At 51.1% G+C, this 26829-nt stretch overlaps 1 protein-coding gene across 1 annotated transcript in view; it reads right to left on the bottom strand.

Moving 5' to 3' along the window:
• The window catches only part of OSGEPL1 (O-sialoglycoprotein endopeptidase like 1), a 187204-nt gene that overhangs the window by 34926 nt on the left and 125449 nt on the right, over positions 1 to 26829 (bottom strand). The gene's annotated exons all lie outside the window — the stretch shown is intronic.

Raw genomic sequence — 26829 nt, 5'->3', positions numbered from 1 at the left:
CTTTTTTTAAAAATATTTTTTTTACTGATTTCAGAAAGGAAAGGAGAGAAAGGAAAAGGGAGAGGGAGAGAGAGAAAAACAGAGAGAGAGAGAAAGAGAGAGAGAGAGAGAGAGAGAGGGAGAGAGAGAGAGAGATCAATGATGAGAGAGAATCACTGATCACACCCCACACTTGGGGTTGAGCCAGCAACCCCCCAGGTGCCCTGACCATGAATCGAACTGTGACCTCCTGGTTCATAGGTCGATGCTCAACCACACAGCTATGCCAGCTGGGTGATTCTTAAACCTTTTAATAGTGAAATAAATAACCAACTTAGCTTCTAACTTTAAAAATCCAGAGGACCTTTCAAATAGTTTTATAATGAGTCAAGTCAACCGCAATATGTTAATCTTACTCAACATCTTCAAGTCGTCAAAGGTTATCCTGAGACCCGAGACCAGAGCATTTGAACCACAGAGCCTAGCATCCTCGATCAGTTCCAATGTCCTGGGACGCGCCTAACTCCAGAGCCAGGAGAGGGACAGGGGTCGTGGGTAGTTGGTGACGTAGCAGGACCGTGCCCCTGGGGATGGGATGTGGAAAGAAGAACGTGCTGATGGCGAGGGGACAGGAGCCGTGGCAGGTGGCGTGTGGAGTTGAGCCACAGACTCGGTGAGGACCGTGACCAGACAGACTTCGGGGACAGTTACCTGCCGGCATTCCAGAACTGTTCCAGCAGCGCGGCCACGGAGGGCAAGGCCGGCCAGGGGCTGTTTTGCTTATGATTTTGAGCAAAAGAATCTCCTTTCCTCACCTTGCACATCTCTTTCATGTGTGTTATCCAGCCTCACAGGCTCTGCTTTAGCTTCTCGAGGCAAGCATGTGTGTCTTGTAATAATTGACATCACCAAGCAATAATGGTGGCACAAAGCAACATGCAAAAATATCGACAAACCCAGGAAGAAGGGAATTTTTATAACACTCACGGTTCGATGTAAACAGTCACAGAGCAAGTATACCTTCATCGTAGTTCAATCTGTGCTATGGCGGTTGTGGGCACTACAGCAGTACAAGTGGCCTCTGGGCTACTTCTAAGTGCATAACTTAAGGAAAACACGAATTCATCAAAAGGAAATGCAAGACCATGTTTTTTTAATTCGGAATTTGCTGCTATTTAAGTACAACAATGCTCAGCGTTTTAAACGGCTTGGCTCGGGCTAGTTCTGCTTTCTCGCCTTTGCTAATTGGTGTGTCTTCTCGGGCAGAGTCACACATGTAACCCGGAGCGTTTGTTCACCCCGGGGCAGAACGCGGTGCTTCCCCTGAGCCACTCTCTGTTCCGGCGACCCGAGCCGGCCCGCACGCTCACTCAGCTGCCCTCCGCCTTCCTGGGAGCACAGCCGTGCTGGTGATAAAACATAATTCCCCCTCCCCGCCACCCCCGTCACCACACTATTGTCCATGGGGAAAACAAAATCAAACAGAGAATCGTCATTCCCAATCGCCTCTATTCTTCCTGGAACAGGACAAGCAAGGCTATATTATTTCATCTCACAGCAGCCTTTCCCAGATGGAACGAGCGCTGCAGCCCCACACCTGTCCGCCCGCCCTGGGCAGCCCCGGGCCCGGGGGTCCGGCGGGAGGGGAGAGTTGACCTCAGTCAGCGCTGACCCCGTGAGGGTACGGGAACGACCCCGAGAGAACCTTGGGAATAAAGAAACAGGAGGCAAATCCTGAGCGACCCCCAATGTTTGAGGGTCGGGGTGAAGAGGCAGGAAGAACGAGAGGAGCTGGGAGGAGCTGTGAAGAGGCAGGAAGGGAACGAAATAAACAAAATGATGGGTCGGCAGCACGGCCTTTGCCAAGAAGCCAGAGGAGGGAGGGCCGCTCAGGGCCCTGTCCTGCCTCAGAGCCGCCGCCAGCTCCACGGCCCCGGAGCCGGGAGCCAATTCGGAGAGAAAACCCGAGCGTGGGCGACCGCGAGCGGAGGCTCGGGGGACGGAATGCCGGGGCCACGGAGCGGCAGGCGGAGGCGGAGGCAGAATCAAGAGAGAATTCTCTTCATCGTTGTGGCTGGTTTTTAAAATATATATTTCTTTATGGATTTCAGAGAGGAAGGGAAGAAGGAGAGAGAGAAACATCAATGATGAGAGAGGATCATGGATCGGCTGCCTCCTGCACGCCCCCTACTGGGGATCGAGCCCGCAACCCAGGCCTGTGCCCTGACTGGGAATCAAACCTGGGACCCTTCAGTCCACAGGCGGACGCTCTATCCACTGAGCCAAACCGGCTAGGGCTGTGGCTTGTTTTTTTAGGAGGGAAGAGACAAAGCAGAGTGTGAGGCCGCCAGTAGCTGTTTAAAACAGAGTCCTAAGGGGGCGGGGGGGCGCTCTGAGAAAGGGGGAGGGGAAGTCACTCCTGCTGGAAGGAGAGAGAGAGACAGAAGCGGGAGTTATTTTAAGACCAGAGATAAAGCCACCACTGGAATGAGGAGAGGAGTGGAATGAGGCTGTGCGGGGCAGTATTTGGGATCTCTCCCTCGGAGGGAAAGCGGGTGGCAGTCACTTAAATGCCACTCGGGTGGCTGCCAGGTGTGAGTCAGCTGCATTCGAGAAACACGGGGTTTCAAGCCAGAGGCAGGGCTGACACCAGGCCGCCCTGCCTCTACCCTCCCCCCCACCAGTTCCCCCTTTCCTCCCCCCCTTCCCCCTCCCCCTGCCTGCAGCCTTTCTTCCTCCTCACCTAGTCCCCAAGCCCAACCCCAGGCATGTCATTTAGGAAAATCACAGGGGAGCCCAGCCTGAGAGCTCAGTGGCTGATCATCGACCCGTGAACCAGGAGGTCCCGGCTCGATTCCCGGTCAGGGCACAGGCCCGGGGTGGGCTCCATCCCCAGGGTGGGGCGTGCAGGAGGCAGCCGATCCATGATTCTCTCTCCTCATGGATGCTTCTCTCTCGCTCCCTCTCGGGAATATATATATAAATCGCAGTGGGAAAGCCTCTGAGGCCTTTTCTCACCGCACGGCGGTGACGGGGAAGGCTGCGTGTTCCGCTCTCGCTGTCCTGGGTCCCGGTGCCGCTGCTGCTCCCGTCACAAGCCTGCAATCCTCCTCAGAGCCGCGGGCAGCGCGCCTGCTGTGCGGACGCTGACCCGGGCGGAGCTGTGGGATTCGACCCAGTTACTGATCACAGCTGCAGTTTTGAAAAACACATTTTTGGAATTAAACTTCTGTCTCTTCCCACTGCCCTCTCAATGGCAGCAGTGAATCAACTTTCATTCCCGAGCGAAACGAGAAATTGTTTTCAGGTGCCTCTCCCTGTCCGACCCCGCACACAGCTGACCTTTAAAATGACCACTTTCTCGTTCACTCAATCTTTTCTCCGATTGAAAATCGGAGGTAATTTGGAGATGGGCGAATTTAGAATGTTCCTTTTGCACACACACATCTTTAAAGAAGAAAATCAATGGCCCTAGCAGGCTTGGCTCAGTGGATAGAGCTTTGGCCTGAGGACTGAAGCTCCCGGGTTCGATTCTAGTGAAAGGCACATGCCCAGGCCATCGGCTCGATCCCAAGCAGGGGGCGTGCAGGAGGTAGTTGATCAATGGTTCCCTCTCACCACTGATGTTTCTCTCTCTCCCTCTTCCTTCCCCTCTGAAATCAATAAAATATATATATTTTTTAAATTAGAAAATCAGCCGAAACCGGTTTGGCTCAGTGGTAGAGCATTGGTCTGCAGACTGAAAGGTCCCAGGTTCGATTCTGGTCAGGGGCATGTACGTTGGTTGCAGGCACATCCCCTGTAGGGAGTGTGCAAGAGGCAGCTGGTTGGTGTTCCTCTCTCATTGACGTTTCTAGCTCTCTATCTCTCTCCCTTCCTTTCTGTAAAAAATCAATAAAAAATATATTCTAAAAAATAAAATAAAAAATAAAAATAAAATCCTGTCATCAAAATTTACAAAAAAATAAAAATTAAAAAAAAAAATAAAAATGAGAAAATCAATAGAGTAAACACAGTTTCAAGATAGGTGTGGTCTGGATGTATAACCTGCGTTAACAAGTGGAGTGAGCATAACTTGGGAACAATACAGACCCACAGAACTAGTAAGTACAGACTAGTCACACACAGCTGGTGAGTGTGAACCAGTCCCATAGAACTAGTAAGTCTGACTAGTCACACACAGCTGGTGGATGAGGACTAGTCACACACAGCTGGTAAATCAGGAGTGAAACTCAGTGCTGTCTCGACAGCCCAAGCTCTCACCACTGTGGTCCACCCTCTGCTTCTCCCCTGGCTTCTCCATGGAAACACCCCGGGCAACTTGTCCATCGGGCACCAAGCATCCGCTGGGGAAGAGCTAGTCCTTCCTCTGCGCTCCAGGCAAACAGCCAGGAGGGCGCCTGTCGGTGCACCCCCTGTGCCCAGGACCTGCGGAGGAGGCGGCCCCCCCTGTGCCACAGCCGCCGCGCCCGCGAGCGTCCCCAGGCGGTGGGACTGCTGTGTTCGGTCTCTCACAGACACAGGTGTTTGTTTTGTAGAAACAAAAAACATCCCCCGCCCACCTGCTGCTCAAACCCTCTCTAATCTTCTTGCCAGACGGCCTGGAACCCTGAACCGTCCCAGGAGCCGCTCCAGCCTTGGCAGCTGTGACTTGCGGCTTCCTGCTCCTGTGCAGTAACGTCTGTCTGCAGCTCCCTTTGCTTGCCCGTTTCCGCCTTGGGCTTGAATCTGGTTTTCCATATTTTGAGAATTTACTGAACACCACAGGCCCCATCACCAGAATTAAAAAGTAGATGCAGACACGCATGGGAGACTTACAAGCGCCTCCGGGGCATTCCCGGGCCCCGGGGCCGATGAGGGGTCCAGGGCCCTAACGTGGAAACCACCTGGATGCCCGAGGGAGGCGCCCTCCCGGTCTGGCCCGCGCCCAGGGCCGCCCTTGGTCCTCCCTCCCCACGGCCCTGCGTCCGCTTGGCTTCTGGTCGTCCCTTCAGCCCGGGGAGACCATTCGGAGTCCAGTTCTGTGATCTCATCTCCAGCGCTGGTCAGGCCAGAAAGCGGGCCAGCTGACTCGGAGGATGTGGAACACGGGGGAGCCACATGACGGGGGGCGAGGCACTGGTGCCAAGCTTCCTCGCGGAGTGTGGCTGTGACCTTAGAAAACCCGTCTCTTCTCAGGTCTGACCCCCGGGCCCACTTCTGAGGAAAGCAGATGGTTACCCAATAGCCATCACATGTCCTCACCGCCAGGCACTTCACAAATGCACGTTGGCTATTTACTTTTTTAAATGGTTTCGTTATTTGCTTTAAAATAAAAATTTTTACAGATATTTTTATTGCTTTCAGAGAGGAAGGGAGAGGGAAAGGGAGAGAGAGAAACACCAGTGATGACAGAGAATCACGGATCGGCTGCCTCCTGCACGCCCCATTGGGGATGGAGCCCGCAACCCGGGCCTGTGCTCTGACCGGGAATCGAACCCTGACCTGGTTCATAGGTCAACGCTCAACCACCGAGCCATGCCAACTGGGCTAAAATAAAAAATTTTAAGCTTCAAGGGTGACTTTTACGTCCAGCATTCCAGAACGCTGTGGACGAGTTCACTTAACCCTGCCCAGGGAAGGGGTAGATCTCATAAATGAAGTCACTTCCCGGCTGGGGCTTGTCATTTCAGAACTAAGAGCTTTAATGTGGCAAAGACTGAAACAGATGTGAGCTTCAAAGAGAACCCCACTGGGTCCTGAGCTCCCCGGTGACCACCAGTACCTGCCCCCCTCGGGACCTCTCATTTCTCAGGTGTCAGCAGGAGGAGCTGTCTGCAGTCCCCTGTTTTCAAACTCGCGTTTTGCTGATGTGGTGAAGTAGAAGCAGGCACTGGGCCTCAGAGCAAAGACGAACTGGATTCCTGTCGGTGCCTGGGACTTGGCCTGAAAGTCTGATTCCAGTCGGCGGCGCTCACACACGGGATCCCCTCCGGAGGGAAGCGGGAGCTCACAGCCACGCCCCCTCGAGCCCGATGCGATGCTTCCTGAACGTGGGCACGTTGGAAGCACCTCAGGAATTTTAGTAACCGATGGCGCCAAGGCCTGCCCCCCAATAGGTTCAGGTGGTGAGGAATGAGGCCTCCTGGACCAGCGGGGCCTAAGAATTCTCCAGGTTAGAACCGTGGCTCTAAGCACAGTTCTCCATCTGGATGCAGGAACTGCCCGGTCATTTCCCAAAACCCGCCAATCAATGCCTAAATCCCCTCCGGATTCGGAGGCGTTGGCCTGTGAGACCAGGCCCTGCGTGTTTTAATCCCGCCACCCCCCTTCACCCCCCCCCCCCATTCTAAGGCACAGGCAGGGCAGGGGCGCCTCCTCTCCTCTCCACCTCACAACGTCTTTCTCACTGATCGTCTCCTCCTGGTTATTCCATCCACACTGGTCACTCATCAAACACAACCTTGGACCTGATTTCAGGGTGCAGCTCCACCCCATTATGTATATCAACCTGGGGCCCCGACTTCCTGCTCGTTTCTCTGCAGCCAGAACCTCTTATCTCCTCGGTTAGCCAAGGCCCCGCTTCCCGGGACCTGCCTCTCCATCGCGTGGCTCCAGCTTGTGATCCCGTTCTTTTTATCCCCGTCTGTCTACTCCCCTCCCGTCCTCCCCAGCATTCTGTATGCCCTCGCCCACTCTTCCCAGCTTCCTCTGCTTCCTGGGTTATCCTGGTCAGAATCTCCTAGAATCCTACCTACCTACTATTAAAGGGAATCCAAAAGAGATGCCACTCTGGGGGAAAAACAACTGCCAATTATTGCCAACAACTAACCAGATACCAGGCATATAACAAGGGAACTGAAAATCACACACACACATACACACACACACATACACACACACACGTGAATGATTTATAAAACGACATTTTCTTTCATTCCACATTGGCTGTAGCTCTGGTCAGGCACCTTAAGAAAGACAAGGATCAATCTAGAAAAAAAAGCACGAAGATGAGAACGGTGTATTATTGAGGGAGTTAGGGAGTTACCAAAAGGAAACGAAAGCACCTTCATGCACATGCTGTTTAAGCTTTGTAAGTATCGGAAGAGGGGGCTGTGCTGAGAACACGCTGGGCCCGTGAGGCTGGGGCCGCACAGACATCCACCAGCTCCCGCGGAGTCCGCGGAGACGCGTCTGCCTTGCACAGGGCAGCCTGCGCAGGCCTCTGCGTCCGGGGCCACAGGGGGTTTGCCGGGAGGTGAGGAAGGCTGAGCGCTGACCACGTCCCTGGAGAAGTTCACTCGGAGCCGTGAGAGGCACCCTGCCCTGGCTGCTGGTCCCTCGTTAGGGCGCCATAATGCCGGGGTTCTTTCCCAGCCCTACAAAGGGTTCGGCATTCTGAGAAAGGGCTGTGCATAGATGATTAAAGAGTCTAAGGACGACAGATAATTTTGAAAGGCATTGGGGGTCAGAGGAGCTTCAGCTAAAAGGAACTGAATACTCTGCCTTGACCAAGGATCCTGCTTTTATTAACACAATTTGTCCCAAGGAAAGGTGGAGACATACACTTCAAAGGGTAGGGTTCAGAAGCATTGTCAGTTTGGGGAATAGCCTACAGCTGTTCAGGTGTTTGGCCAACAGGAGGCAGTAAAACGCCCTGAGCTGTCTGGCAGCCGATAGTCCTATTCAGGTTTGGGGGAAGTGCCGTTTAGCCCTTTCCAACAGGTGAACTACATATGTGGCTCACCCTTGTTGAGCTGCCCAAGCTTCACCAACCATTTGGTAAAATCTTGTAATTATTACATGCTGGAATTGTTCTTGGCACTGGCCATGGGTCCCCAAGGTTGCATGTCTTGGTCAAACAGCAAATGTAAGTTGTAATTTCTTTTCTACTCCAAGTATTCGCTTCTGTACATACTCTGCATTGTCAATTTGATACTCTTTTTCTTAAATACGAAATATGACTGCCTCCTGCTTATGTCCCATTATTACCAAGTCAGGGTGTTGTGTGAACCACTGCAAGGTCATTCTCCCTCCTCTTTGTCTCTCAACACGCCTTCTCCATCAACACTCACCTCTGAGCGTCAGCTTTCCTGGTTCTCTCAATCTCTCTCTCTCTCTCTCTCTCTCTCTCTCTCTCTCTCTCTCTCTCTCTCTCTCCTCTCTTTCCTCTCTCTCTCTCCTGGAGCCTCTTTCATTCCCAAGGACCGTCTTCTCACAGAGAATGTCTTCCAAAGGGTGTTAGTACAGGTCCCAGTTATTCCCTTTCCCTCTGAATGTTTTTCCTTGCACCTTTTCTCTTTTGTTTGTTTTAATGTTCTTATTGATTTCAGAGAGGAAGGGAGAGGGAGAGAGAGAGAAACATCAATGATGAGAGAGAATCATTGACCAGCTGCCTCCTGCACACTCCCTACTGGGGATCGAGCCCACAACCAGAGCATGTACCCTTAACCAGGAATAGAACAAGTGACCTCTTGGTTCATGGTCTACGCTCAGCCTTGGAGCAAGTTGTCAACCTTGGGGAACTCACTTCCACTTCAGAACACGCCGAGCGCCCCCTCCCCGCCATCTCCCTCAGCTCTGCCCACGCGCTCCGCAGCCCTTGGCTCCCAGGACCTCCTCGCTGCCTCCGAGTGTGCTCAGCACTTTTCAGCAGCTACGAGCGCATTAGTGGTCGCTGTCTCCTAAGTTTCCATCCTTCACCACAAGGAAAAACACACCAAGTGCTGGAAACGCCTTTGATCCTGAGCGTTTTGGCGTGTGTGCCCGGGAGAGCAGGAGGAGGATTGTGGCAGCTGTGCCTGGGCCAGACCTGGGAGCAGTCCTGCCCCCACCCCCACCCCCACCCCCTTCCCCCTGCCCCGGCCCCCCAGGAGATGTTGTCAGAACAGACACTGGGAAGCAGCAAAAACACAAGCACCAGAGTTTCCTTCCCCAAACCGCGGTCCCGTGCGCGGGGCCCGAAGGCGGGCTGAGCTAGGCAGAAAGGGAGTCTGGGTGCTGTCCTCTGAGGGCTCCATGTATCCGCGTGCAAACACCCATGGAAGCCCCGGGGCCAGAGTGTTCAAGGCCGATGCTAGGAGTTCAGCCGTGAAATAAAGAGCTGATTGTCCACTCTCCCCACCCAACCTTGGCAGGGGAAGGTCCCATTGCACAGAGATTTCCGTAATGCAGGCTCAGCTCCAGGAGCGGCAGCACCTAGACTTATCCAGAAATGTAATTAAGCAGAGTACCTCAGTCAAAAGCATTTTCGTTCTGTTTTTATTTTTCTGAATTCATGAATACTAACGATGATTCTGGAATAGAACTTTAACTATGTTATATGCTACAGTCTCTCCATGTTCCTCTCCCCCAAACGCTCCACAGTTTAAATCTGACTCACATAAAAACCGGGTTAAGTGGGAACACGCAGAGTCTGCCAAGAAAAAAAGAGGGAAGGACTTGAACTTTGCTCTAGATTTCAGTCTAGGAATTTGTGGGACTTGAATGCCACATGTTTGTTGCAAGCTCTGGAAACCCACAGTGTTTATGGAGGTCTGAGAGAGTCCACTTCTTCTCACTAAGCATTCTTAGGACAACACAACAGGCATGCTCTGCTGAAATCACACGTGTGCGTAAATTTGGGGAAAAGGGTGCTGATTCCCCATGCAAAAGGGTTAGTTATTCAAATGCATGGAGTTATGGGGAGACGTGGGGCCCTCGGTATCTTTTCACACTAACATTTGCTGGCTTCGCTGTTCCAATCGGAGTACCAGTGTATTAGGGTTCTTCTCTGGAGGGAAAACAAAAACAAAAACAACCACCTGGGATAATAAGCAAACCCTGTGAACGTGTGGTGGTTGTAAGGCTTACGGCAAGTAAACATTTCCAGTTCATTGTATGTGTCTTCATCTTCTCCCCGTGATCCTCCCCCTGGCCACAGTGCCCGGTACACACCGGCTGAAATTGCTGAGTCACGATGACAGGAGGTATTGAGCAAGCTCGGTGCTGGTTAGCTGAATAATGACCGATGTGGAAGCTGGTCCACGACCCGATGGCTACCTTTCACTTGAGCTGAGTTTTGTAAGACCACATGAGCAACCCGGCCAGGGCTGCTCAGTGGTTGAGCATTGACCTATGAACTGGGAGGTTGAATTCCTGGTCAGGGCATGTGCCTGGGTTTCAGACTTAATCCCTAGTAGGTGGCCTGCAGGAGGCAACTGATCAATAATTCTCTCTCATCATTGATGTTTCTTTCTCTCTCCCACTCCCTTCCGCTCTGAAATCAATAGTATATATTTATATTTTAAAAATATTAATATATTTAATATACATATTTTCAAGACTACATGAGGAAACAATATATATAATTTTATATATTTTAATATACATTAATAAATATTATTTTAAATAAGTAATATTACTATATATAATAAATATATATTTTTAAAAACTATTTGAGGAGACAAAAGACTACATGAGGAAACAATTGGCATCACAAAAATCTAGATTTCCTACAATATCAGACCAGGCCTCCAGCTTTACGAACGTTGGAAGGCAATAGCCAGCACGGCAACACTCTCCTAAAAGGGCAGACTGGTTTCTCAGAGTCATCATAATACCCAGGGGCTGGCATTCAGCATAGTCATCAATGCCACTTGAGGCTTGAGGAGACCAAAACCGCATCGTAGTCAAATATTTTGGAACACGCAGCAGAAAAGGCTGGGCAGACCCCCCTTCTTCATAGCAGTGGCCACAGAAACCATCCTTCAATCTCAGGGAGCTCTCCCAGTACATTGATACTCAACTTAGTAATGTTATTCAAAAGCATTAAAAACAAAACAAAACAAAACAAAAAAACCCAGCTGTCTATGTCCTTATGGCTTTCTTTGTTTTGCTCACTGTATCTTGCTGATCTCTCTTCTTTAAAGTATATTTTCATGCCCTAACTGGTTTGGCTGGGTGGATAGAGCATTTGCTTGTGGACCGAAGGGTCCCAGGTTCAATTCTGGTCAAGGGCATGTACCTGGGTTGTGGGCACCTCCCCAGTAGGGGGTGTGCAAGAGGCAGCTGATCTATGTTTCTCTTTTATCGATTTTTCTAACTCTCTATCCCTCTCCCTTCCTCTCTCTAAAAAAATCAATAAAATATAGATTTTTTAAAAATATATTTTAATTTATTTAGAGAAGAAGGAGGAAGAGAGAATGATAGAAACATCAATGATGAGAGCGAATCATCAACCAGCTGCCTCTTGCATGCCCCCCACTGGGGATTGAGCCTGCAACCCGGGCATGTGCCCTGACCAGGAATCGAACCGTGACCTCCAAGTTCATAGGTCAATGCTCAACCACTGAGCAATACTGACTAGGCTATCTTGCTTTCCTTTTACTTTTATTACCTTCGTGTTTGGCACATAGTTGAATTTTATATATAAATAAACAAAAGATAGAAATAAAGGTGAATAATTTGGCATATTATAGTTCTTAAGGATAATAATTCCCAAGATGCTTGAACTGGGAGAATTGCCCAAAGAGGGGATCCTACAGGGTGACTTAATTTTATACAACAAAAAAAGTCATTAATGAATTGATTCATTCATCTACTCAATAAATATGTATTGACTCTTTTGCATACCAGGCACTGTGCCAGGTTTCTGGGACTCAGTGATGGACAAAACAGAGCTGGACACAGATCTCACAGAATTCACATTCTGGGGGGAAGGCGTTTTAAGGAGGAAAATGAGAAAGAAGCACACAGATAGCCACAGAGCTGTGACTGTAATCAGGGCCCAGACGGGAAGAGCCTGATCGTGCAGGGCCTCAGAAGCCATGTTAGGATTTTCTGTTTCATCCTCAGAGAGACGGGAAACATGTCCAGGGTTAAAGCAGGGTTATAACACAATTATTATTATTATTATTATTATTATTATTATTATTATTATTTTCATTTTGAAAGAACACTCCAGTGATCTACAAGTAGAAAGGATTATGGGAGATGAGCAAACCAAGAAGGTGGCAGAGAGGGTGAGGGTAAATGTTCAGAGGGGAGGCTACTGCTGTAGCTCAACCAAGAGGTGGTGGCAGTTGAGCCAAAAGAGGGGCAGTGAGTAAATGGGGGAGAAAACAGGTTCAAGATTTACCGATAAGGTGGCACTGACAGCCACTCAAAACAGAGACAACAGTCAGGGCCGACATCACATTTCTAGCATGAACAATCGGCAGGATGGGGGACGGGAAGAGGGAGAATATCAGATGAAGACAGGATGAGAAGATGAGTGTAGACTCAGATATGTTTACACTGAGATGCAGGAGAAGCAGCCGGGTGCGTGTTATATCATGAGGCTGTAGCTCAGAAGGGGATCTGTGTGAGAGACCAAAGCTCTGCCTCATCAGCAAAGACATTGTTACACCAGCATAAGCTGTGAGAGGGCGTGAGACTTCCTAGGAAAAAAAGAGGGGCTAAGGAAGAAACGAGGGTTCGAGACTGCTCTTTGAAGCCTCCAGTGGCTAAGTAGAAAGGACCCTGCAGGGTGTGACACTAGGTTGTGTATTACAGAAACCAAGGAAAGAGAGGATTCCAAATGGCGAGAGTCACTACCCAGGAAAATCAACAAAGGGGAGGACTGAAGGTGTATGTTGGAGCACCATCGGTGAGATCTTGGCCAGTTTGAGCGCAGTGGTGGATTGGAGAGCTTCAGGCTGGGGAAGGGAAGTGAAGACCTCAGGGAAATGTGCCTAGCTCCCTCTTCTAGAAATATGATCGTGGGCAACATTCCAAGGTTCTGTCCTTGGTTATAGAGCCTGCGTTCCTCCTTTTATGAAACGAGGATGTAGCTGTACCATACTGAGGAAACAACTCGAGAACTGGAAGGGCAAAGTCTGTTTTGGGCATCATTCCGTTCAGTTAAGCTCAAATAATCCTTAGTGAGCGCATGGGACAGCCTGGAATACAAAGATGAATAGGACAAGATGCATTCTTGCTAAGAGTTTATGATTTAATGGGGTAGACACAAAAAAACACATAAATTCAAGACCATTTGGTAACGTTGAAGATAAAGGTATGCATGATGTGCCATGGGGGCAAGGAGGAGGAGCATTACACCAACGGGGGGCTTGGAGGAACTTTCTGGAAACGATGACATGAGCTCCGCTCTGAGGGAAGGAACAGGAGGCAGCCCGGGGGTGAGAGGGAGAGCCGATCACTGCAGAGGGAGCATGAACACAAACAAAGACCCAGAGATGTAGACACAACTGACCTCTGAGCACCTCCTCCGGGATTTGCTCAGACCCATTCGCTATTGAACTTGAAGCTGGAATGTGAGAGTTCAGTCTGGAGACACAGACAGGCCCACGCGGGAGGAGCTTGTGTCCCAGGTTAGAAAGATACGACTCGATACTCGAACTGTCTGGGTTCAGCGTAAAGACCAACCATCTGCTGGTTCTGTGACTTCGAGCAAGTTACTCTGACTCCCAGAGCCCCCACTTCCTCAGGGAAAGGCTTCATTTCCAATGTCCTTAGCACTATTATACCCTACAACAAAGAACCCTAAACTCTCAAGGTTAAACATGATCATCAGAGCAGAAAACGCCTTAGACTAGGGGTGTCGAACTCAGTCAGAGAAGGGGCCAAAATCGAAAATCCAGCCTAAATCGTGGGCCGAATGGTTTACTGAACAGTCATAAACTGACAATGTCATAAACTGACAGCGGAGTGCAGTGATGACAGCGCTGTGTGGGCCATATTGCAAGGCCTGGCGGGCTGGATTTGGCCCGTGGGCCTTGTGTTTGACACATGTGCCTTAGATAGTCTTATCCAATCTGCGCATTCTCCATGGAAGGGAACTGAGTCCCGAGGAGAGCAGTGACTTGTCCAAGTTCATGCTCTGACAAAGCAGCAGAGCCGAGAGCAAACCTAAGCCCCAGCATCTGACACTACTGAATATTTCTTTCTTCCGGAAGTGAAACAAAAGGCTGAAGCAACTAATGAGCGAAAGGCAGGCAGAGGCTGCCCGTCAAATGCCAGTGCCGTTGGAGATGCCATTTTTCACGGTGGGACACAAACTGAAGGCTGAGAAGTAAGGCAGGGTCAAGTGGTGGGTGTGGCTGCTACATTGCCGAGTATCTCTTCCCTCCTGATGCAAATCACCATGAGCTCACGGCTTGGCGCATATGCTATATTGCAAGGGGCATGCATTTTTGTTATCCTCACCGGAGGCTATGTCCATTGATTCTAGAGAGAGAAGAAGGGAGGAAAGAAGGTGGTGGGGAGAGGAGAGGAGAGGAGAGGAGAGGAGAGGAGAGGAGAGGAGAGGAGAGGAGAGGAGAGAAGAGGGAAGGGGAGGAGAGGGGAGGGGAGGGGAGGGGAGGGGAGGGGAGGGGAGGGGAGGGGAGGGGAGGGGAGGGGAGGGGAGGAGAGAACATCAATCCATTATTTCCTGTACTCACCTGGGCAGGGATTGAACCCTAAAGCTCGGTATGTGCCCTGACTGGAAATCAAACTTGCAACCTTTTGGTGTATAGGACAAAGCTCCAACCAATTGAGCCACCCAGCCATGGCCAGGCATGCATTTGGACAGAAGTCAGGCCAGGTTCCTGTCCCTGTTCTGCCATTGACTAGCTGTGTGACTTGAGTCCACACTCTCCTGTGTATCTGTAAAGTCTGACAATAATGCCTCACCAATGTATGAAGCGCGAGTGAATGAGCATTTGTGGGCATGATATCATATTGCCTGGAACACAGGGGCACCTACAGGCTTGCTTTCTCTATTCCTTTTAACAATCATATAGGACAGATCCGTGGTTGGCAAACTGCGGCTCACAAGCCACATGTGGCTCTTTGGCCCCTTGAGTGTGGCTCTTCCACAAAATACCACGACCTGGGTGAGTCTATATTGAAGAAGTGGCATTAGAAGAAGTTTAAGTTTAAAAAATGTGGCTCTCCAAAGCAATGTCAATCGTTGTGCTGGTGGTATTTGGCTCTGTGGACGAATGAGTTTGCTGACCGCTGGGCTAGAGCACCAGACACAAGCTGAGCAGAAGCAGTGATATATTGTACATTCCCAGACAACTCACTCTCCAGACATCCCGGAGAGCCTGGAGGGGACACAGTCTGTCTTATAGGCTCATTTCCATCTTCCAGAGTGTAGACTGACTCGCTAGTTCCTGGAAAGCTGAAGACAGACTAGTCGACAGCTCAGAGACCAAAGATCAGAGTCTGGTTTGCCTTGGTGGAGTCCTTAGCCAGCAAGAAAGGACACAGAGTCGGTTAGTGGGGCAGCTGTGGCATCTGCCTTAGAAATAACCGCGCTTGAAGGTAAGATCACTCAAACGGGTAAAGTAGAGAAGCAGCCCTCAGCCGATGCATTCTCTCTCTCTCTCTCTCTCTCTCTCTCTCTCTCTCTCTCTCTCTCACACACACACACACACACACACACACACACACACAGATGCTCTGCCCGGGTGCCGGGCAGTTCTCTCTGTAATTATTAACAGCTGTCGGGGAAGTATTTTCAGTGCCTTCCAACGGGAACAGCAGGACCGGAGGAGTAAGCACTTTCCTCCAAGCGCCTGGTCTTTAAGGAAGAAGAAGCCGGAAAGATGTGCCTGAAGTCACCCTGGGCCCGGCTCTGGAACCCCCGTGACTCCCGCCGCTGGGGAAGCGAGCAGAGGTCCTGGCAGGACAGGCCGTACACAGGGCGCGTGGGAATGTGAACTGTGTTCACTGCTGCTGCTTCCCTTCCCCAAAGTGTGCGACTTCCCCATCGTGGGCGCCCGGCGACACACACTGCCCGCAGGAGCAGCCCGGCAGAAACACAGGCGGACTGAGCTCTCCACGTCCCTCTCCTCCTAAAGTCTCACAGATGTGTTTTTTTATTTTTATTTTTAAATATTTGTATTGATTTCGGAGAGGAAGGGAAAGGGAGGGAAGGAGAGAAACGTCAATGATGAGAGGGAATCATGGATCAGCTGCCTCCTGCAGGCCCCACGCTGGGGATGGAGCCCACAGCCCGGGCATGCATGCGCCCTGACCGGGAATCCAACCACGACTTCCTGGTTCATAGGTCAATGCCCAACCACTGAGCCACACCAGCCGGGCTCACAAGTATTTTTATCTGCCAAAGTCAGGACACATACTACTTCTCTTCGCATTTCCCATTCTACCATCTCCTAAACCCTGATATTACAGGAAAGGGGAGGGAAAGGATGAATCTCTCTATAACTCCTTCTCCCGTTTTCTGTTTACGAAAATCTGATTGAGGAAATTAGAAGACACAGCAGAGTCTCACTCACTTTCCAGCCTTCACTGGGGGTCTGCAAAGGGGCAGGTGTTCTTCTGGGACCAGGGACACCAAGATGAGACACAGATCCTGCCTCAGCTGCTCTCGGTCTGACAGGGAGACGGTCGTGAGAGCCAGTCACTGTGCCGCAGTGAAGTGAGGAGCTGAGCGCAGGTGAAAAGGGGTTCGTTCCACCCAGAGGCAGACCCAGGAAGCAGCCAGGAACGGCAGCTGTGTGAGCTGAGTTGAGGTGGAGAAATAGGACTGGCCAGGTAACCACAGGGACAAGAGCCTGATGGCAAATGGCGGCACCTGCTCCGGTCTGCTGCTGCTGCTGACACGAGGGGCCATGCAGGGGAGCAGGGCGGGGCAGTGAGTCCAGAAGGTAAATTATGAGGGCTTTCCCGTGGCATGAGAATGGGTTCCAACTTCACCCTGAAGACAATAGATGCCCCCGGAAAGATACTGACCCAGGAAGTAGCTGGGTTTAAGCGTCACAAAGGTCGTCCCCGGCGTGTGGAGGAGGACGGGAGGGTGGAGCGGAGGCAGAGTTTCTAGCGCAGAAGCCACGGCTGGTGCCTGTGGGTGAGGGTCGGACCCTGGAGGAGAGGAAGAGCACGGGCAGGGAGGACAGGAAGCAAATGTCAAACATATTTAAGACCGGCCAGCTGGCCCGTGTGTGGGCTGAGGGCAAGGGAGAAGTGATGGAAGCAGAGCCCACGTCTGCTCTCACTGCAGTGGAAACACGGAGCGATGTCAAACGGGGAAGATTAGTCTCAATCTTTCAGAACTGTGTGTTTACTTACCTTTTTGTGGAAAGCACACACCATGAGAGCCCTGTCTTAGCCTTCAGGGGTCAAACACGTGCTTGTTGGCAGAGGTGCGGGGTGAGGAGCAGTAAGCTGATCCCCAGAGATTTCCCGTCTTGCTCACCTGAAGCTCCATGCTTTCTCTCCCTCTCCCAGCCCTGGCCACCACCATTTCACTCCTCAGTCTCTGAACCCCACTGTTCTGAAGACCTCATGTGAGTCCGGTTACTTGGTCACTGAAACCAGGATCTTGAGGAGTCACTAGCACGCCTGCGTCTCCGGCAGCTCCATTCCCAAGGCCGAGAGGCGGCCGCAGCCTGGGGGGCCGGCCAGAGGAATGGGCCGGAGAGTGTGCATCTGCTCCCCGGAGCCCTGCCCTGCCCGGCCTCTGAGAAGGACGGCCTGTGGTGTGTGGAGACTTGGGGGGCCTGGGGGGCGCTGTGTGGAGGGAAGTAAGCCACTGTGAGTGGTGCCGTCCAGGGAAGCACCTAGATACACACAGGTCCTCGGCGGAGGGACGGAAGTCACTGAACGACCCCCATAGCAGAGCCAGAGCGAAGAAGGCGACCGGAACGGTGCCCGGGACACTGCCGGGGTGCGGGCTCGGTCCCCAGTGTGGGGTGCCTGTCACCATTGACGTTTCTCTCTCTCCCTTCCCCTCTGGAATCAATAAAAATCTATTTTTAAAAAAGCTCAGAAAGGAAAAGCCATGTCTAATGACTTCATGCCTCACCGTTAACAGGAGGAAAATGAGTCTCACTCTTTGATAACTGTGCTTAGAAGCCACTCAATTTAGAATGTGCTCATTAGTCACCCAGCACGGGGAGTGGTAGCCAGGCACTGGGACTGTGAGGAGGCCGCAGTGACGTGCTCTCCGCCTCTTCCCCCTCCTGCACAGCCCGGCGAACCCCGCCAGCTGGGCCTGTGGCCGTTCGGGTGGCTGCCTAACTCCAGGCGTCAGGGCTCTATCTCTGCTTCGATTTCTCCACTTCAGTCAACATCGAATGTGTGCCACTCACAAGAGCTTAAATTCTGCTTTTCTCAATGTATTTATAGTGTTTCTATTAGTTATCTTTATATCTTTAAATAATACTCTAGCCCAGTGGTCGGCAAACTCATTCGTCCACGGACCCAAATATCAACAGTATACCGATTGAAATTTCTTTGGAGAGCCACATTTTTAAAACTTAAACTTCTTCTAACGCCACTTCTTCAACATAGACTCGCCCAGGTCGTGGTATTTTGTGGAAGAGCCACATTCAAGAGGCCAGAGAGGCGCGTGTGGTTCTCGAGCCGCGGTTTGCCGACCACGGGCTTAGACTAGTAGCGCCTGGTCTCTGAGAGCTCGGCAGCTGGGATGGCCGTACGCAGGGCTGTGATCCCGGAGAAGGCACCTGGCCCAATAACGGGTGAGACTCTTTGGGCTTTGTCCTCAAGGACACAGCACACAGGAAGGTCTCTCTCTCTCACACACACACATACAGTATGATCGTTTGAATGCCCTGGCTTTTCTTATTTGAGAGAAGAGGAGCCTAACTTAGATTTCAGCAATATGTGGCCAGGGATGGCTTTGTGTCCTGTTTTATAAAATGGTATCTTAAACCAGCGCATGTCAGCCAGGATCTGGGTGGTTGGCCCAGGGACCACTTCTGAAAGATGAGAAAACAAAACACATGAGCTGAGTGCGCACATGGGGTGCCCACGGGAACGGGGCCCGCCCACCGGCACTCCCCGCCAGGCGGTGTGCCCTGCCTGTGCCAATCCTGAGCCGGAGCCGGTGCCGCTCAGGGAGCTGGGACTGCGGAGCGACACCCAGGGAACACTGGGCCACGCGGGAAGGAAACTAAAAATGACCGAGCAGCCCGTTCCCCTCAGGAACTCTTCCCTGCGAGGACGGCCAGCACCTGAGGAGGCTTGCTGGACGCTGAAGAGGTGGCCCGGAAGCTCACCCAGGAAAAGGAAAGTGCTAGAAGAACCAGGAAACGCCCGGAAAGGAAGGAGAGCTTGCCCACGTGTGTCACACAGCTGGGATCGGCACCGACGCACAAAGCCCTGACTGACAGGCTGACAGAATCGGCTGGAGATCGTCTCACGTGACGTGTGAGTCTGAGACCCAGTGACAGCTCCTGTGCAGTGAGCCCTCACTGTGTGCCCTGCGCTCTCTGGAGGCCCTGACACCCCAGAGCACGCAGCCCTCACCCCGGGATCGGCGCTGGCATCGCCCCGTTTCTGTCAGAGGAACCAGGTGGCCAGGAAGCAAACGCGGAGCCAGAATTTGGACCCGTGCAGCCTCACTCAGAGACCCATTCTCTTACACACGGTGTTCCCACACAGCGTTTAACGTGAAGGCGGGAGACCACTCAACGTGGGTGGCTAACCAATTCTACCTCACATCCTCCAGGTGCCCTAAAAGCACTTAAACATGGAAACAAAACTCAGAGTAACGAGGAAAATGTGGGCGTGTTGTTGTTGTTTTCAATGTGGGCAGGCCTCTCACAGCCCCCGCAAAAGACAAAATCAAAATAGAAAGAAAAGACTGGTGAGCCTGACTCAAGCATTCCCAAACCACCCAAGTCAAACGGAGTGAAGTGGTAACGACAGAATGTGTGACGGGCAGACACAAGCGTCCCTGGCTTACTATGGTCTTTCCCAGATCAACCAGATGGTGATAAAAATGCCAATAAAAAAACACACATAGATGTTATTAAAAAAAACACACACAGAAGTAAAATAGGTTAAAAAAATATAAAACGTTTAAATTTACTAATGATTAATGAAATGCACATTAGAATAAAAGACCACTTTTCGTTTATCAAATTGGCAAAGACACAGATAAAACTTACTGTTGACAAAGGCGAAGGAAAACGTGGAGTTTGTATTGGTAAACCTTTCTGGCGAGCAGTTTGGCGTTTGTGAATCAAAATTTCAAATGTGAATAACGTGATCTAGCAATTCTCCCAGAGAATTATCTGTGGAAATAATTCCCCAGGGATGCGGGGATATAGATGTATGTGCAATGACATGAAGAACCGCTTTACTCAACACAGAAAAAAAGGAAACAGCTCCGTCGTGCTTCCATAAAGGACCAGCTAAGCAAATTGAGGCACAAACAGAATGGAGTGCTGTGTACTCTTAGCCGGGAAGAAGTGATGCAATTCTAAGTTCATTGGTCCGGAAAGATGGCCAGGATATATCACCAAATGGAAAACAAGTGAAGAAACGGACACATGGAATATGGCCTCGTTTATATGAAGCTGTGTCTACGCTAATCCCGTAAACACCGCGAAGCAAGGGGACAGCCGGGTCGCCATGGAAACGTCGCCCTCTCCAGAAGCCTTCCCTGCCTCCGGATTGGTTACGTGTTGCCCTCTGACCTCCCACAGCACCCGGTGGGCACCTCAGCCACAGCTCATGCCCCTGACAATGCGAAGACATTTATCACCTGCTCCTGAGTATCCCAGGACCTACCCTCTGCCTTCCATTCATCAGACCAGAGACCAGCACACAGGGAGCCCCAGTGACTCAGCCCATTTGGGAAGTCAACCACACGTGCTGCAAAGGGACATATTGTGTGAGCTTTATGAGATGAAGACAGTTAATTTCTTTTCTTTTTTTTTTAAATATATATTTTATTGATGTTTTACAGAGAGGAAGGTAGAAGGATAGAGTCAGAAACATCGATGAGAGAGAAACATCCATCAGCTTCCTCCTGCACACCCCCCACTGGGGATGTGCCCACAATCTAGACACATGCCCTTGACCGGAATCGAACCTGGGACCCTTCAGTCCGCAGGCCGACACTCTATCCGCTGAGCCACACCGGTTTATCACCTTTACCTGACAGTTAATTTCTTTTTCTCTTTCTTTTCTTTCTTTCTTCCTTCCTTCCTTTCTTCCTTTCTCTTTCTTCCTTCCTTTCTCTTTCTGCTTTCTTTCTTTCTTTCTTTCTTTCTTTCTTTCTTTCTTTCTTTTTTTTTTTTAAATGTGCAAGTCCTGAATCTACCAGTGGACTATCTTTCCCATTATGGATGTTTCTAATTTGGGGGAGTTAATCTCTTTTTTAAATATATATATATTTTTACTTCAGAGAGGCAGGGAGAGGGAGAGAAACACCAATGATGAGAATTATTGATTGGTTGTCTCCTGCACACCCCACACTGGGGATCAAGCTTACAACCTGGGCATGTGCCCTGACCGGGAATCAAACCATGACCTCCTGGTTCATGGGTCAATGCTCAGATACCCCAAAAGTAACGGGAGTCCTAACGGAAAAACTGAAACTCCACACCCAAATTGTCAGGGATCCCTAAACACAGTGGTTGGCAAACTCATTCGGCCACAGAGCCAAATATCCATAGGACAACGATTGGCATTTCTTTGGAGAGCCACATTTTTTAAACTTAAATTTCTTCTAACGCCACTTCTTCAACATAGACTCGCCCAGGCCGTGGTATTTTGTGGAAGAGCCACACTCAAGGGGCCAAAGAGCCGCCTGTGGCTTGCGAGCCGCGGCTTGCCTTCCAGCGGCCAGTGGTGGCTGTGGGGGTGGCTGTGGCGGTGGCGATGCTATGGCTGCTCATCAAACGTCCAATGAAAGACGGTGGCGAGGGCTCCGCTGCCGTCCCACGCTGTGCTGCACCAGCTGGAGGTCATTGCCAGCATCAGCCTGGTCCTCTGGGTGGCACCCCCCCTCCGGCCAGCGGAAGCACAGCTTTGCGTAATCACGGGGCGGGGTCACTCCTGTTCTCTAAATATTGACCTGAGGGGTCAGCCGATGTCTGCCTGGGTGTTTGCCTCACGGTTTGGAAACTGGGCCTGGAACTCCCACAACGTGCTGCCTCCCGCACGTGTCCCCACTGTGAACGTGACAGACAGACAGACAGACAGACAGCCGCTTGTCAGGCCCAGAGGCCTGACACCAGCAGCCCAGCCCTCAGGACGGGCACGGAGGCGGCAGGTCCCCCAGGAGGCAGGAGCACAGAGGAGGGCGGTTAGGGGGGAAGAGCAAAAGGCAGGAGCCGGACACGTAACCCACAAACTACCGTTCACACAGCTGCCCGGATGGAAATCACTGGAACCCTTTGTGACACGTGTTTACACGATCAACATGGCAACTGTCTCAGAGCTCAAGCCCACACAGCCTCCCCCTCCGCGTCGCACCAATACCCTCTCCCTTTCGGAGGAAGCAGCTGCTCCGTGTTCAGTCCGGCCATCATCACATCACACAGACCGGGGCAGGGGCACCCAGGCGGGCCGGGGCTCACCCCATCGGGAAACTGGCCTCTTCTGGCGCAGCGCCCCCTGCAGCCTGGCCCTCGGCGATGCGCTCTGCCGGGGGCTGGGGAAGGAGCAGCTGCTCTCCTTGCCCCTCTGCCTCCCCCCTGCCCCCTCCCTCCCGCTCCCAGCTGCCTGCCAACCCCGGCTTCCCGGGAAAGGCGCTCACCGCACACCTGCGCTCAGCCTCCGGCCAGCCTGTCCGGGACCACGTTCCCGTGGCCTCCTCTGTGCCAGGCCTTTACCTCGGATCCGGGCGGGGTCCTTCCTCCCCTGATCTCACAGGAGACAGGGGATGGGTAAATACATGCGCTCCATGGGCGGCCTGGGCTAGAGACCCCACATTTCCTCTCTCTTCTCCCCAATAGCCCCTCCGCCCTCTCTCCCTCCTCCCACCATCCTCCCCGCTCCGCTCCTCTCTCCTTTCTAGACGGACCAGACGCCTAAGACACAGAGTCAGGATTGGAAACAGGGATGAGAACCTTCCTCTGCTTCTCTTCATGGAGGCTCGGCGTAATGCCCACCATGGGAACCCCAGCCCTTTGCGTCCCGAACCCAAACTAACCTCGGTGTCTCTGCTGGACGGGGCTGCGTGCTGACCATGTCACATGTGAAAACCACCAGCAGGTAGAATTAATTGGTAACAAATCACACTGAAATGAATCATATCCCCAGTTTCTCCTGATGGGAATATAAGAACTACTGTATTGAGAAGGGTGCATGTCAGGCTCTGGGCTAAGATGCCGGTCTCCTATGAGACAGGCATTCCCATCGCATTGCCCAGACAGGAAGTTCAGGAAAACCAGACAATCTCCCCAGGAACACAGGAGCTTGTAATCGGCAAGACCAGCACGCAGACCAGGGCTCTCCGCCGCCCCTCACCATTTCCCTGTTCAACCTCCTAAGGCCGTGGTCAGCAAACCGCGGCTCGCGAGCCACCTGCGGCTCTTTGGCCCCTTGAGTGTGGCTCTTCCACAGAATACCACCGCCTGGGCAAGTCTGTTTTGAAGAAGTGACGTTAGAAGAAGTTTAAGTTTAAAAAATGTGGCTCTCCAAAGAAATTTCAATCGTCGTGCTGTTGATATTTGGCTCTGTTGGCTGGTGAGTTTGCCGACCCCGGGGGTAAGGTACCAGAAAAGCTCATGGTGGTGTAAGCTCTGCACAAGGACCCACGGAGACATCTAAAACTGCGACACCTGTCGATATTGGGGAGCAACTTCAGCTCCTGGGAAACGTATTTAGAAGTCCCCGTGCTTAACGAGCCAGTTCACAGTTATCTCGTTTCACGGCGGAAGCTGAGGTGCTCGCCATGAGCAGGCAGACCCCGAAAGGATATTGCGGGTTTTCTGAACCTGCCCATTAGCAAGGGGTGCTGCCGGGGCTGGGCAGTCGGGAGGCAGGAAGACAGCTTTGGGGAGAGGCGGGAGTGGGATTAGAACCCGCCACCCCGGCTGTGTGAGCACAGGCCTTGTCCTCAGACCCCTCCCCTCGGAAGCACATACTACATATTTCTCAGTTCCGGTGAGGGTTCCGTGAACAAAGTGCTGAGAAGTGAAAGATGCTTACATGCTAGTTCCACCCCATGTGGTACCTTTCACTTAAATACTTCAGGACACATAGATGAGAAGATCTGTATCTGTTTGGTCCATACATTGCACTAAGTAAAAATTACATAAATCTATCATGGAACCACCATTCTTTTTCGAATGTACATACACCAAGTTCAAGGGTCACTTTGGTATAATGCACCATGTGACCAAGTCCTACTCATTAGGAACCGTTCGCTGTAAGAGCTTTGAAAATGCGCTCTGCTTCTCCCCAGGTGTTGTGGTTACTACAAAATTCAGTTCTCCGCCTCCGCCGTCAGGCGTTTCATCCCATCAGTGTCTGTGCGCTCCTCAAGGTGGGGACAGCCGCTCTCTGGACGGGTCTGAGCATGAGCAGCTCAGGAACCTTCCAGGCTCTCCCTCCCGCCCACTGCGACAAGGAAAGCCTTCCCACAGAAAAGCCCCCTCCCGGAGGCCGGAGGCCGGGGGAGACCAGGAGGGGAGCACTTACTTGCACTTTGAACTCTTCTCCGCGGGCTCTTCAGATAAAACATTTGCTCCCCTCTGGACTTGGAAAATGTAAACACCTCTCCAAATAAGGCGAAAGGCACTCAGCTTCCCAGTGATGGCCCCGTGCCCCCGGCAGGCTGGTTCGTGACAAACCTCAGGAGCTGCTCCTAACGTTTGGACTCTCTTCTTTGAGTTGCTGTTTTGTAAAACAGAACAAAACAAAAAATGTTCGGATAGCAAAGACTTCTCTGAAAGGCAGATCAAAAGAGACACTAATAGAAAAGAAGCAATATTTAACTGAAAAGGGGTTTTAAGTATGTCATTTGGGAAGGAAAAGGAAAAACTCAATGGTCTTGAGTCTTGGTTTGAAAGGAATCTCAGACTAAATTTATTTCTCCGTCAAAATAAACACATCAGACTAGGTCATGTGACTACCTACTTCTATGTTTTCAGAGTTTTAAATTATTCTGTTCTATATATCTTTTTATTTTAATTACTGTAACAAGAGTCTTAATGCTAACATGACTTTAACCCTCAGAATTCTGGGGTGGGGGGGAAATATAGATTGGTTAGTCAATTGATATAGATTAGTATCAATATAATCTTGGTAAACAAACCAAATGAGACTGAAGTTATTTCTTATAACTTCATTTAGGAGGGGTTGTCCATAAAGATATATTTAATGATTCAAGTGAATTCAAATTCTGAGAATTCCGGGAGTGGGGGGGGAAGAGGGGATCTGGACAGTTGAAAATTCTGTGCTTTCTTTGTTAAAACAGGAGCACTCTATAATTGACAAGCTTTTAACATTGGTGTTTTTTTTTTTTTAATTAAAGAATCATTAACTTTTTTTTTTTTTTTTTTTTAATAAATAATCACTATCCTTTAACCCATCAGTGCAAGCAACACAGAACAAGGAGCCGGTGTGGGGCAGAATTCTCATTGACATCAATATGCCACAGATTTTTTTTAGTGCCTAATAGTTTAACATTTTTGCTATAAACATGTGTCTGCCCAGTTTTTTCTTGTTCTACTCCACCATGTTTGTATATATATCTTCTCTCTTCCCACACTTTATTCAAATACCATTCTCTTGTTCACAAACCAACCTCTTAGAGAAAAGCTCAGAAAAAGGCAGCCCACGAGTGACTCACAGGTAGTCAGTCCACTGATGTATTTTCATTTGACTAGAAAAGTATTTTTGAATTAGTTGCCATTTAAAATTTTGAGATTTAACACCAAACTCAAGCTTCTCTTGTTTTTTGTTTTTGTTTTTTTGGGGGTTTTTTTGTTTGTTTGTTTGTTTTAATATAGTTTTTAAAATTGGTTTTAGAGAGGAAGGGAGAGAGAGATGGAAACGTCAGCGGAAAGAGAGAATCATGGATCGGCTGCCTCCTGCACACCCAGCACGGGGGATCAAGTCAGCAACCCAGGCGTGTGCCCTGAGGGGATTGAACCCTGACTTGACCTCCTGGCTCCAGGGGTCTGTGTTCAGTCACTCTCTTGAAAGATCAAAAGACCTGCCGACCCAGGGCCCACATTCCTGCATGGCAGTGCGGTTGCTGAGGGCGGCCGCTGAGCCTGGTCCTGCCCTCCAGCTCACCATAGCTCCGCCCACACTCTGCCTCCCCAGCAGCCCCTCAGGCCTTGCTTTAGGGTGAGTAGGAAAGTAATTTCTTACTTACACCCTTATCTTCCCTTTTTCAGTAACAAAAGGAATATGGAGGGAGACAAATGTCCTGGAGGAGGGGAAGGTTAATGCACTCCCTTATAGAAGTGACCGTGGCTAGCATTCCTGTGTTTATAGGCAAGCAAAGGCTGTCCATGTGGAAATATTTGAATAACCACAGTAAGAAGTCAGCATGGAATAGAAAAAGCATGAGAAGAAGTGAGGGCCCAGCCAGCGTGGCTCAGTGGTTGAACCCGGCCCTGTGAACCAGGAGGTCACGGCTTCATTCCCGGTCAGGGCACAGGCCCCGGCTGTGAGCTGGATCCCCAGTGGGGGGCGTGCGGGAGGCAACCCATCCATGATTCTCTCTCATCATGGATGCTTCCTCTTTCTCCCTTCCCCTCTGACTTCAGTAAAAACATATTGTTTTAAAAGGCGAGGAATTTGCTTTTAAGTGGAAGCACTTCAACGTGATACGTTTGTGAGCGGGACGAGTTTTCCTGCATCCGACCGACTCCACTCGTCTGGATCAGCTGACGGGCCCTGCACGCGTTCGCGTTCGTCCTCCCATTAGAAACACCCCCGGGAGATGCCCACCTCATCACCTGCCCGTCCTCCTCTGTGCCCTGGGGTCCGCAGCCAAAGCCCTGCCCAGCAGCTCCCCTGCCCGCCCCTCCCCTCCCTGCCCTGGGCGCACTCGGCCCAGAGAGGGGCGGCTGTAAGCCTCCTCTTGCTCCGCAGCGTCCGCTCCTTCCCCTGCACCGCCCTCCGCCCTGGCCCACAGCCTGGCACGGCCGCCCAGGAGCG

This window comes from Pipistrellus hanaki (assembly GCF_964339955.1).
Source record: "Pipistrellus hanaki genome assembly, chromosome: 8".
NCBI lineage: Eukaryota > Metazoa > Chordata > Mammalia > Chiroptera > Vespertilionidae > Pipistrellus > Pipistrellus hanaki.
The sequence above is the reverse complement of the archived record's forward strand: the minus strand, read 5'-3'. Positions and strand labels throughout refer to the sequence as shown.